Consider the following 12,471-nt stretch of genomic DNA (forward strand, 5'->3'; position numbering starts at 1 on the left):
TGGTAATTATCAGTGACTGAAGTAGTCACTATTTCAACAGTGCCTATGTGCAGTAATTTAAGTGTTGTATGCATGAATTATCGATTGTTTGATTTTGTGGGCTTTGGGGGTCCGCCATCTAACAAGGACATGTTCCGGGGGGGGGGGGGGGGTCGCAGCATGAAAAAGGTTGAAAACCACTGATTTAATTCTTGGTCTGGCTAGCTCAGACAAGCAGTAAAATGTGGAATTGAAAACATGGAATGGAATTCAGCCTGGATTTGTTTAAATAAAGACAGAAAATGCTGGAAATGCTCACTAGGCCAGGCATCAGTTGTACAGAGACAAACAGCATTAACGTTTCAGTTCCATGACATTCATAAGAACTAGGAGATGTTAGAAAACTAGCTTGTTTTACGTTGTAGAGAAGGGGAAGAAATGGAGAGAACTGAGGCAATGTATGTGGATCTGGGACGGAGAACATGATAGAAATTCTCCAGTCAGGCAGCAAAACAAAAGAAAAAAAACTGTGTAGAAACACAAGAACCTGCAGATCTTGGAATCTAGAGATCCAAAATGCTGGAGGAACTCAGCAACTGTGGAGGTGAAAGTAAGTATCGATGTTTCAGGTCAAGACCCTGCATCAAGACTGAGAGTAGAATGGAAAGTAGCTGGTATAAAGAGGGGAGGGGGATCAGTGAGACGGGGGCTGGTAGGTGATAGGTGGACCAGGGAGGGATCAGGGATGACAGGCAGAAGGAACCAGGTGGGGAGGGGTGGAGTGGAGTTGGGAGACAGATGCGGGTGGGTAAAAGGTGGAAACAGACAAGGGGCCAAAGAAGAAAAATGGAGGAAAAAGTGAAGACAGGAGGGGCAAGGGGAGGTGAAGGTGGAGACGGGAGGGGCAAGGGGAGGTGAAGGTGGAGACGGGAGGGGCAAGGGGAGGTGAAGGTGGAGACGGGAGGGGCAAGGGGAGGGGAAGGTGGAGACGGGAGGGGCAAGGGGAGGTGAAGGTGGAGACGGGAGGGGCAAGGGGAGGTGAAGGTGGAGACGGGAGGGGCAAGGGGAGGTGAAGGTGGAGACGGGAGGGGGAAGTGAAGGGTGAAGTTGGAGACAGGAGGGGCAAGGGGAGGTGAAGGTGGAGACGGGAGGGGCAAGGGGAGGTGAAGGTGGAGACGGGAGGGGCAAGGGGAGGTGAAGGTGGAGACGGGAGGGGCAAGGGGAGGTGAAGGTGGAGACGGGAGGGGCAAGGGGAGGTGAAGGTGGAGACGGGAGGGGGAAGTGAAGGGTGAAGTTGGAGACAGAGACTGAAGGGTGATCAGCAGGCACACAAAAGCTACGTGCTGGAATCTGATATGTAAGGAAGGTGATAATGGGAACCATTTAAGGGAGAGGGGAAAGGCAGATAGATACAGATGGGGGAGGGATCCGGTGAGTGAAGTGTGTGGATGTGGAATTGCTGGATGGAACCAGGAGGTGAAGAAGGCCAAAAATGGGTGATGGGGGACAGGGGGACTGGGGTGGGGTTTGGGAAAGGGGACAAAAATGGGAGGACCAGTGGTGGATTGGAAGTTTTGGGGGGGGGGGGGAGAGAGAGAGAGAGAAAGAGAGAGAGAGAGAACCCACAGGGGGTGAGGGTTACTTGAAATAAAGAAAACTATATTCTGTATTAACATGAAACACATGAACACATAAATTACAAACGGACGTCGGCCCCTTGCTCCTGCCTGCCCATTCAATAACATCACAGCTGATTAGATTGTAATTTCAAATCTGCATTCCTACCTACCCCGGTAACCTTTCATCCCTTTGTTTATCAAGGCCCCATCTGCCTCTCCCTTAAAAAGAGACAAAAGACTCTGCTTCACATTGAGAAAGAGAATGCCAAAGACCCACGACCTTCAGAGAAAAGATTTATTCTCATCTCTGTCTTAAATGGGTGGCTGCAGTTCTATTTAATTTCACAAGAGAAAGCATCCTCTTGCATCAACACTGACAAGACCCCTCAGGATCTTACATGTTTCATAGTGTCATAGAGTTATACAGCAATGAAACAGGCCCTTCAGCTCAACCCATCCGTGCCAACCAAAGTACCTTCCTGAGCTAGCCCCAGTCGTTTGTATTTGGCCCATATCCCTCGAAACATTTCCTATCGATGTATCTGTTCAAATGTCTCTTAAACATTGTAATTGTATCCATCTCTACCACTTGCTCTGGCAGCGCATATACCCACCTCCCTCTATGTGAAAACCTGCCCCTCAGGCCCCCTTTGTCTTTCCTCTCTTACCTTAAACCTCAGTCGTCCACTCTCACTCTTCTAAGCTCCAGTGAATACGAGCTTTTGTCTGTTCAACCTTCCCTCTTCAGACAACCCACCTATTCCAGTGATCAGAGTAGTAACCATTCTCTGAACTGCTTCCGATGCATTTAAGAACATAAGAAACAAGAGCAGGAGGGGGCCAGTCACTCTTTCAGCCTACTTTGCCTTTCTATAAGATCATGGCTAATCCACTATTGGCCTCAACATCACATTTCCACTCTCTCACATATCCCTTCATTCCTTAATAGTTCGTGTCGTCAAGTCGAATTTATTGTCATGTGCACAAGTACGGTGAGGCACAGATACAATGAAAAACTTGCTTGCAGCAGCATCACAGGCAGTTCACCAGTCTGTCTGCCTCTAGAGAAGGGACTTCCAAGGATTCACAATCATTTGAAAGAAGAAATTCCTCTTCATCTGAAACGTACATCCTCTTATTCTGACACAATAGAGCCCCCCCACTAGCAGAACCATCCTCTCAGCATCCACCCTGTCAATCCCCCTTATCAATAGGTTGGTTCTCATTCTTCTATAGTCTGAGTACAGGCTCAGTCTTCCAGTTATATATTTCCTTAAATGAGGAAATAAATACAGTATACCGTATTCTAGATGTGGTCTCATCAATGTCTAATACAACTGATGCATAACTTGTGTTTAACATGTTATGTTAATTTATGTTTAACTTATGATTAGCATAACCCTACTTTTGTTTTCTCCCAGCATTACAACATAACATTCTGGTAGCTTTCCTAATTAATTGCAATACATGCCTACTAGTTTTTTTTATAAATCACGCACTTAGGATGACCAAATCCATCTTCATCTTCACTGTTTGGATAATAGGCTTTATTATTTTTCTTACCAAGAGGAACTGTTTCATATTTTTCCACAATATAATTCATTTGGCAGATCTTTGCCCACACACTCAGCCAACCAAATCCCTTTGTAACCTCACATCCTCTTAAAAACTTCCTTTCCCACTTATCTTTGTGTGCTGTCTGTGTGCAGCTCTCTATGACAGTGTGTGTTTCCTTCAGCTCTCCCATTTGTGCTACTTGGTAGGCTAATTGTCCTGTGCAAGTTGCCCCGAGTGTAGGTAGGTGGTAGGAGAATTTAAGTGGAATTGCTGGACATGTGAGGCAGATTAGATTGCAGGGAATGACACTGATGGGTTTGCTCTGAGAGTGGGTATAGAGTCAATTGACAGAATCAGAATTAGGTTTATTATCACTGACATATGTCATGAAACTTGTTGTTTTGCAGCACCAGTACAGTGCAAGACATAAAAATTATTATAATCTACAAAAATAAATAGTGCAAAAGAGGAATAATTAGGTAGTGTTCATGGACCATTCAGAAAGCTGATGGAGAAGAAGCTGTTCCTGAAACATTAAGTGTGGGTCTTCAGGCTCCGGTACCTCCTCCCCGATGGTAGTAACGTGAAGAGGGCATATCCCGGATGGTGAGGGTCCTTAATGATGGATGCTACCTTCTTGAGGCATCGCCTCTTGAAGATGTGCTCGATGGTGGGGGGGTTGTGCCCATGATGGAGCTGGCTGAGTCCACAACCCTCTGCAGCCTCTTTTGATCCTGCACATTGGAGCCTCCATATCAGGCGGTGATGCAACCAGTCAGAATGCTCTCCACGACACATCTGTAGAAATTTGCAAGAGTCTTTGGTGACATACCAAATCTCCTCAAACTCCTAATGAAGTAAAGCTGCTGGCGTGCCTTCTTCAATGTGTTGGGCCCAAGATAGATCTTCTGAGGTGTTGACCCCCAGGAACTTGAAGCTGCTCACCCTTTCCACCACTGACCCCTCAATGAGGACTGGTGTGTGTTCTCCCAACTTCCCCTTCCTGAAGTCCACAATCAACTCCTTGGTCTTGCTGACAAGGTTGTTGTTGTGACACCACTCAACCAGCCAATCTATCTCACTCCTGTATGCGTCCTCATTGTTGGCCATGAAGGAATTAAAATATGAAAAGACATCTAACTGGAATGTGTCAAGGACAATGGAAGTGGACAAACCAAATGTCTTTGTTCTTACCATATGGTGGAAGGAATGGAGGCTGCCATTTTGTGAGATTGTTCTGCAACCTCCATTTTGTGAACAGTGTTGTGATCTAGTTTTGCTCAAGTATAGCTGGATTAAAAGTGGTCACAATGAAGCCCCTGCTGATAATCTGCTAAACTAGAGATCACTTCCAAACAAGAATTTGTTTGCGAGATGTTCTTTGGTAAGATAGAAGATGGAGGCTGATGAATAGGCAGTTTGTGTCTGTGACCTGAAGCAACCTGAGCCCAGCAACTGGCTGAACCTGGCTAAACTGGTTTGAACTGGTTTGAATCAGGGAAAACAAAGAAAGCGACACGAGGCACAAGTCTGGGGAAGAGCAATCAAGTAATACTGCTTGTAGCCTTGGGCCAGAGCCATTGAAAATATATAAGCCAAATAGGCCAGAGCCAACACAATTGAAATACAACAGTTTGAACTGATAAGGAGAGAGAATAAGAATGAGGCCTTCAGATGCAAAGCAGCGAGAAATCTGGAGACTAACTTTTGCAAGGAAGACCCCATGCCAGGGGCAGGGAGAAGAAGGATCAATCGTTTGGCCAATGGGAGAGCCCCTATTTCAGTGTTATAAGTTGAAGTGGTGGTCTGAGTGAATATTGGTACAAGAGGAACAATAGCATTCAGAAACTTAAGTTATTGACCAGGAGTCAAAATTATTTATGTGGATATTTGTGTAGATACAATAAAGTGTGAGTTTTGAATTAATTAAGTTTGTGTGGTAATTTACCTAACCTAAGTCAGTTTTCTACAGGTCAACATGTTGCTATCTGAGATTCTGCCAGCAATGGTGTCATTGGTGAATTTATGGATGGTGTTTGAGCTGTGCCTAGCCACACAGTCATGAGTGTAGAGAGAGTAGAACAGTGGGCAGTTGAATGGTGGAAGGAAAATGGTCAAAAAGTAAATGCACACGGTGTCCAAGGGACAGTGACGAATTGGCTCAGTGAGTGTTTTGGGAACTGGAAAGCTGTTACCAGTGGGGTTCAGTACCAGGTCCCTTTCTTTTTGTAAGATGGTGGTGAGCAAACATCATAAAGAAATCTGAAGATAATACAAAAATTGTCCATGTGATGACAGAAAGACAATTTTAGACTGCAGGAAGATATAGGAGGTCTGTCTAGTCGGGCAAAAAGTGCCAAATAGAATTCAGTCTGGAAAACTGTGAGGTAATGCATTAAGGAGGTGCAACGAGGCAAGGGAATACACACTAAATAAGATAATACTGAGAGGTGTGGAGGAACAGAGGGACCTTGGAGTGCACGTCAACACATCTATAGAGGTAGCGAAATGGTAAATAATGTTGTTTAAAAAAGGCATACTAGTTGCTTTCCTTTATTAGCTATAAGAGCAGGGGGGTTATGCTAGAGCTCTGGTTATACTGAACAGGGTGCAGAGGGACTTCCAAGGATGTTATTATGGTTGGAAAGTTTTAGCTCTAAGATTGGACAGATTGGGTTTTTTTACTTTGAAACAGCGGAAGATGAGGAGAGAATTAATTGAGGTGTATAAAATTGTGAAGGGCTAAGATATTGTAATCAGAAAGAACTATTCCCTTAGCAGAGAGGTCAAGAAGGCAGGCATGGTAGCAGGGTGGTTAGCGCAACGCAATCACAGTGCCAGCGACCCAGGTTCAATTCCCGCTGCTGTCTGTGAGGAGTTTGTACGTTCTCCCCGTGTGTCTGCGTGGGTTTCCTCCGGGTGCTCTGGTTCCCTCCCACATTCCAAGGAAGTTGTGGGCATGCCGTGTTGGCGTCGGAAGCAGGGCGACACTTGCGGGCTGCACCCAGAACACTCTACGCAAGAGTTGCATTTCACTGTGTGTTTCGATGTACATGTGACTAATAAAGATATCTGATATCTGATCTGATAAACAGGGGGGCACAGTAAAGTAATTAGTAAGAGAATCAGAGGGGAGAAGATGATTTTTTTCAACCAGCGGATGGTGGCATCTGGAAATCACTGGCTGTAAAATTGGTAAAGCTGAAACTCTCATCACGTTTAAAAAGTACTTGAAGAGCTGTAACCTGGCGGGTTATGGACCTAGTGCAGGAGGGGGTGTTAGTCCGACCACCTCCTTTTTTGACCAGCACGCAGGCTTAATGGCAAATTTTCTAAAATTCTATGATTCAGTGATTTTAGATCCTCTGCTGACAGTTCTCAGTTTGTTTATAGGTCCAGTGGATGATCTCTTACTTTTTCACGTTGAATTTCACCGAGAGATTCACCTTAATTTACAATGATCCTCACAAGTTTTTTGCTACGTTATACTTCATTTTACTGAATGTCAGCTGCAAAAGTAAACATATAGCTCTCTTATCAAAAGATAATGATCACATTACTAATAGTAAAACCCAGATCAGAACACAACAAAATTATTACTTGCACACTGCTAAATGAATACACATTTATTTTCCTGGTATTCTATCTCCTACATCACAATTTTCTATCTAAACAAAGGGGTAATCTTGGATTTTATGCACTCATTTTAGTTAACGTACTCTTTGTTAACCTATTTAATACTATCAGGAAGTCCATAGAAATAACATCCATTCTTGCACTCTAATTGATCCCATTAATGACCTCCACAAAAGATTTAACTAGGTTCATTAGACATGACTGAACCTTTACAAATCCAGGCTGACTGTCTCTGATCAGTTGATGTTTTTTTTTGTTTGGATGTTTGTCTGAGGTATCAGTCACTCTGTCCCTAAAAAGAAGTTCTAGTTATTTCTTGATACTGTATTAGATGTTGGACTTATAGCCCTACAATTTCCTAGACTTTCACTAGCTACCTTCTTAGAACTACTGACCATACAGATTTTTATCTTTTATTTTCTTTATCTATACATCAAACAAGGAGGAGGAGGTGCAAGAAAGGACAGGACCTCTGCCCATGTGCAAAGACCTTTTCATTCTCTGCATTTTTCACCCTTTCTTTCACGCTGAACAGCACATTTATATTCATCCTGGGTGTGGAATACAAGGGGGAATTGATAGCATTATGCAAATCGATAGTAATGATTGCAGTAAGAGTTAAAGCCAACTAAAACATAATCCAGACACAAACAGGACTCAGGGATGCAATGTAGGCTGGGGCGGGAATGGAATGTTAATTGAAGAGTGGTTGAGCATCTGTGGAACCTGAAGGGGAGTGTGAAAAGAGAACAGGCAGTTTGGGAATAAGTGTCTGGAGGACACAGGGAAGTGAAAGCTATCAAGGCCAACTGTAATCATTCATGTGTGAGGAATTTCTGGAGAAGAATAAACAGATAGTAACCCTTAATGTGCAGAAGGCAGGGGGTGATTTATGTGACTACTAATGCATTTATCTATTTACCAGACATAGTTACACATTAACTGCCCATAGTGGGAACATGCTTAGAAGCTAACTTCAAGCTGATCTCTCATAAGTAACTATATACCAGTGCAGTATGGCAGAAACTTCAAATACTTTTAGTAAAGAGCTAAGGTCAACAGCCAGTGTAGAGTACAGTGAGAGACAGCCAATAGCACTCTAATAATAACTCTACTGATACACCTAATATTTAGAAGGGAGTGAAGCAAGATTGCATACTTGCCCCAGTGATGTTCATCTTGTTCTTTGACTGTGTCATTAGTCAAAGAACATAGATCAGGAGATAGACATCTGTTACTGACTCCATGGCTCCCTCTTTAATCTTTGAAGACTTTAAGACCAAAACGCTGGAGAAACTTCTCATCATTGCAGTTTTTGCAGATGACTGGGTACTACTGATGGCCCGCAATCATAATGACTTTCAGGTCCTCTTTGCGTCCCACATTTGCCTCAGAACTTGAGTGGAAGCAAGTTATGCTCAATCCTGAGGAATTACCATAGAAGAATTTCCAGACCACCTCAGTGAAATCACTCTTCAGACTTGTAAAGTTGGACTTGAGTCAGTTTCGAATCTCCCTTCTTGTTTTACTTTTGTCTTTTCTCTGGCAATGCCAAATATTATTGAATCATGGTCATTACCACAAAAATGCTCTCCCACTGACACACCTTCTACCTACTCAATTTAACTTCCTTAATTAAATCCAGAAATCCTGTCCCTCTGGATGGATTTACTGCCTAATAAAATGGTTGTCCTGAATCTCCTGGATGCAGTTTGGAAATTTGGTGCTATCTAACATCCTTTAACATTATCTTTTGCAGAGGAAATAGATTATTAAATGCTGCAGGCCAAGAAGATAGATGGGAATAATTTGCATAAAAAGTACAAGTCAGCTAAAAAGACATTTAGATAATTAAAAGACACTTGGATAAATTCAGGGATAGGAGGCCTTCAGAGGGATATGAGCCAAACACGAGCAAATGGGACTAGCTTGGCGAGCACCATGGTCAGCATGGACAAGTTGGGCCGAAGGACCTGTTTGCATGCTGATTCCAAATGGCTTCAACCAGCTCTATGCGCCAAAGTTGCCCTGCCAAGGAGGGGCAATGTTGCAATGGGGGCAATGCTCAGAGGCTGCTGTGCTTGGGTGTGCTCCTGCTGAGTTGGGTTTCACACATTCAGCCTCAGCTTTCCATATCCCCCTGAATTAGGAAGCTAAAATGGAGCATGCTGGTTGCCATGAGATAGAAAATATTCTGGTACGGACAAAAACTCAACACAGTTTGTGAGCTTGGAACTAAAAGAGGTTGCATGCAAGACTGACTAGTGAGGATGATCTAGACACCAGTACCCGATGGACAAGGCATATTAAACCACAGTGCCCTCTACGTCATAGGGAAGGGGGAGATGGGGCCACCATAGTAAACAGGGTAGGTAGCAATATCCTCATCACAACACTGAACTTCTTACAACTTCAAACAGTTGTCTTACTTGGGATACTGACATTCAGTTCCAATGTATGTGACCTTTTCCACTTGCTTCACTGGTTTTCTTCCATGACAGTCTCTTGCACATCCTTGTGTTCTCACCAACATCTCAGGTCAGCACTTGACTGAGTGACTATGCAGTTGGTTTGCATTCCTGGCTGTGACTGCTGGCACCCACTCCACTGCTATTCTTTGGCCCCAAGTCAAAAGAAAGGCAACAGCTCAATCGGTTTCTGGGTCAGAAGGATATGAGTTCAAGTTCTGCAGTTGACACTTAAGGACAAAAACTTTGGCTGACCGTTCCAGAGAGGTTCTGAGGCAATGCTGCACTGTCAGAGTTGGATGAGACGATAAGCTGTTTGCCTCGGCAGATGTAAAACATTCTATGGCACAATATTGAAGGACAGCAGGGGAGTTACTCCAGTCTTCTGAACTATATCTGCCCTTCAATCATCATCACTAAAAACAGTTTATGTGTTTATTGCTGATTGTAGGAGGTCACAGAGAGGTGACATGCTACCTACGTTACATCACCGTAACAACCATAACTCAAAGTAACTTGGAAATATTGGGCAGGTCAGGCGGTGTAGGTGGAAAGATAATCATTGCAGGCTTAGTGTCATGAAGAAATAATTCCATTTTTTGTTGTGCATAAGCGACTTGACTTGCTAAATGTTTCCAGTATTTTCTGTTTTTACTTCAGCTTTCTAGCATCTGCAGACTTTTGCCTTTCAATCACAAGTATTTCATTAACTGCAAAGCACTTCTAAACCTTGAAGCGATGGAAAGCACAATATAAATGAATGACTTTCTTTTTGACCTGGATCTCATCTACAGAGGGATCTATTTGTAATCCTACCTCCATTCATAAAGGAGATAAGGGAGACACAAGAGGCTGCAGATGCTGGAGTCTGGAGCAAAAACAAGATGCTGGAGGAACTCAGCAGGTCAGGCAGCGTCTGTGGAGGGACTATCCATTTCCATCCACACATGTTACCTGACCCCCTGTGTTCCTTCAACATCTTGTTTTTTGCTCTGTTCATAATGGGGGATGTTTATAAAGCTCCTTCATCCACAGAGAAGTCTGGTTATAATACCAACCCTATAAGTAGAGTCTGTTTGCAATATTTTTCCCATCCATAGGGAATGTGGTTTATGATCATTCCTTCATTCACATTTGTAATACCATGCCTGCCTGGAGGAGGCATTTTGCAATTCTCTCTCTATCCACGGATGTGGCCTGTTCATAATGAAAATCAAAGATGCTGGGAAAAAAAACTCAGCAGGTCAGAGGGCAGAGGGCATCTATGGAAAATGAAACAGTTAGTGCTTCAGGTCTGGGACCCTTCATCAGAACTGAGGAGAGAAACAAGTCAGTCTAGGTGGCAGGGAAGAGGGCGATGGGTGGAACAAAGGGCCTGCTTATAATACTGCACTTCTTCAAACATAGCTATTTGTAATAACTCTTAATCCACAGAGGTAAACTATAATTTCACCACTCCCCACGAAAGTTGCTGAACTTTGCATTTTTTCATGATAAGCATTGAAACAGAGAATTCAAAGCAGGAATAGAACCACCTGCCCCTTCAAATCTGTCTGTCATTAATTCAGGAATGATCTTCTACCTTAGCCCTTCTAATTGCATTATCCCTATATCTCTCGATTCTCCAGAAATCTCTGCTTTGAATGAATTCAATGACAGAACCCCAATATTTCTCTGGGGTAATTAATTCCAATGATTCACCATCCTCTGAATGAATTTTCTCCTTACTTCAGTCCTAAATAACCTGCCCTTATTCTGGGAGTGTGACCCCTGTTTCTAGACACCTCAGCTAGGGGGAACATCTACTCTGTATTCTCCCTGTTGAGGCTTGTAAGAGTATTGTAAGTTTCAATGAGATCACTTCTCATTCATCCAAACAAGAGAATACAGGCATAATCTCTCCTCATATGTCAAATCTGCAATCTCAAGAATTTATCTAGTGAATCTGCATTGCATTTCTTTATGGCTAGTGTATCCTTTTTTTGATAAGGAGACCAATATTGTACACAATACTCAAGATGTAAACTTGCCAAGGCCCATATAATTACCGTAAGACAACTCTCAAATCCTCTCATAATAATGGCCAACACCATTTGCTTTCCTAATTGACTGCTGCACCTTTATGTTGATTTTCAATTTGTCTGCAAGAACACATAAGGCTCTTTAAACATCAACATTTGCCGATCTGTCACTGTTTAAAACATACCCGGCTTTGTGTTTTGTGCATCAAAGTGGATAACCACACACTTTTCTACATTATATTCTATCTGCTATGTTCTTGCCTAATTATTTAATTTGTCTAAATACCCTTGAAGACTTTTTGCATCTTCCTCCCTACTCAATCCCACCTAGTTTGGTATCATCAGCAAAACTAGAAATATGACATTTGTTCCCTTCAGCTGAATTATTGATATAGATCATGAATATCAGGTGTTCAAAAGTCAATCCCGCTCTACCTGAAAAATCCTACTCTTTGCTTTTTGTCTGTTAACCAATTCTCAATCCATGCTAGTATATTACTTCCAAATCCATGGGCTCTAATCTTATTGACCAACCTCCTGTATGGAACTTTGTTGAAAACCTTCTGAAAATCTAAATTTACCACATCCACTGGTTCCCTCTTACGTGGTCCATTTATCACATCCTCCGAGAACTTGAATTGTCTAATGAAACATAATTTCCCTTTCATAACTTCAAGCTGATTTCACTGAATCTAAATGTTTTGTTACTCCATTCATCACTATAGGTTCTAGCATTTCCCTACCACTTACATTAGGCTAACATTTCCCTACCACTGACATTAAGCTAACAGATCGGTAGTTCCCCACTTTCACTTTAGTAGTGGGTTTCCTGTTCTCCAATCAATAAGATCAACAGAATTGTGGAAGATCGTAACTAATGCCCCCACTAACGGCAGGCATGGTAGTGTAGCAGTTAGCGTGATGCTATTACAGCGCCAGCGACCGAGTTCGATTCCGGCTGCTGTCTGTAAGGAGTTTATACGTTCTCCCCATGTGTCTGTGTGCGTTTCCTCCGGGTGCTCCGGTTTCCTCCCATATTCTAAGGACATATAGGCTAGGAAGTTGTGGCCATGCTATGTTGGTATCGGAAGCATGGTGACACTTGTGGGCTACCCCCATAACACTGGACACAAAAGATGCATTTCACTGTGTGTTTCGATGTACATGTGACTAATAAAGAAATCTTATCTT

The sequence above is a fragment of the Pristis pectinata genome, chromosome 15 (genome assembly GCF_009764475.1).
Source record: "Pristis pectinata isolate sPriPec2 chromosome 15, sPriPec2.1.pri, whole genome shotgun sequence".
NCBI classification, from domain to species: domain Eukaryota; kingdom Metazoa; phylum Chordata; class Chondrichthyes; order Rhinopristiformes; family Pristidae; genus Pristis; species Pristis pectinata.